Here is a 1,511-nt window from a genome sequence, read left to right on the forward strand (position 1 = left end):
GGGGGGGGGGAAGTAGTGGTAGGTATGTGGGTGGCTGCGGCAGGGATCTTGTCCCCGGCTGGGCGAACCTCTTCAATGTGCGGGTCCCGACGGGCGTTCAGGCGAGCCGAGGGAGCCGGTGCGGGGGCCGGGCACCCGGCCGGGGCAAGAGGCGTCCCTGCCCCGCCCTGCCCCTGGGCGCAGGAGCAAGCGCACGCGCCCGAAGGGGGAGTGTGGGGTGGCTAGGCGCCCCTTGGACCGGCGCCGCCCTCGGGTCTCATCGCGCTGCTGGGGGAGGGGGGGGGGGGGGCGCCGTCGTGGCTGCCAGTGTACCACGACCTCGACCCAGGAGACCTGGGCCGAGTGGGGCGGGGCGCCCGCGACCGCGAGACAACCCCGGACGCGCCTCCCTCCGTCGGGCCCCTCCTTCCCCCCCCCCCCCCCCCCCCATCTGGCGGCGTCCGGCCGTCCGGGTTTCTCTGCCCGCAGGGCGAGACACCGTTGGACTTCGGCTAATGCTAGTGCCCGCCCGCCGGCGAGGTCCCGGCACGGCAGCCTGGATCTCTAGAGTAAAACTCAGGCCCACAAGCTGGAGATCGATGGGGCCGAGCAGGTGGGCAGGGCGAGGGAGGAAGGGGCGCCCGCTCACCAGCGGCAGACGCCCTGGGACCCGGCCGGGCCGCGCCCCCCCGCCCCCCCCCCCCCCCGCTTGGCATCGCAATCGTCCGTCCGCTCCCCGGGACCCGCCGCCGGGACAGCACCCGGAGGAAGGGGGGGATTGCTCGAATGTTCTGGTGTGCTGATGTGGTCGAGCACGTGAGAGGACTCACGCGACCACGAGGCCAGCCAAGCCCCGTCGGGCGAATTTCCCATGCCCTCGGGCCGCCGAGGGCCATATCTGATCTCACCATGGTAGCCGATCCAGCACCGGGGATCTGACGACCGGTTGTTTACCGGCGTGAAGCTCCCATTAGCTGGTAGTAATTTGGTGTCGCTGAGGGATTTCCGTTTTCTGCCCCGAGAGGGGGGGGGGGGGGAGAGAACATTCCCCGATCTACGGGTGTCCGCGTAGGCCTGCCGCTGAAGCGTGCGTCACGCGCGGGGCGGGGGCCGTCCCCGGGGGACAGGGACGGGTGCGGTAGAGGGGGGAGGGGGGGGGCGATATAGCCCTGTGAGAGGCCGGGCGACCCGTGGTGCGCAAGTCGAGTCCCGCGCTTCACGAGGAGGCCGGCCTGGTGTGCCGCTCACCCCCCCCCCCCCTCACGGCCCGACCACTGATGAGCACGGCGCACGGTGTCCCGTGCAATGGGTCCTGGGCCAGCGGGTGGTCAAGCGGGTGGTGCTGGGCCGCCGGTGGGCGTGCGCTTGTGCCCTCGCGCGGCCCACGGGGAGGGATTACAAACATTGCGGGCATTGCGCTGGAATCGCACCGGGGGGAGGATGGCGCGCGCTCGCCCGCACCCTGCGACAGCCCGCAGGGGTGGTGGCCGGGACCGGGTGGCCGGGGGCGAGGGCTGGGGGTGAGGGCGGGC

The 1,511-nt window shown here is 72.7% G+C and overlaps 1 protein-coding gene across 1 annotated transcript in view; it reads right to left on the reverse strand.

Moving 5' to 3' along the window:
- H696_03917 (hypothetical protein) overlaps positions 1 to 246 on the reverse strand; it is a 2,014-nt gene extending 1,768 nt beyond the window's left edge. The window contains exon 1 of the mRNA XM_009497785.1: positions 69 to 246. The gene's annotated coding sequence lies outside the window, so the exon portion shown is untranslated. The remainder of the gene's footprint in view (positions 1 to 68) is intronic.
- Between the last annotated feature and the right edge of the window lie 1,265 nt (positions 247 to 1,511).

This window comes from Fonticula alba (assembly GCF_000388065.1).
Source record: "Fonticula alba strain ATCC 38817 unplaced genomic scaffold supercont2.6, whole genome shotgun sequence".
Taxonomy (NCBI): domain Eukaryota; order Rotosphaerida; family Fonticulaceae; genus Fonticula; species Fonticula alba.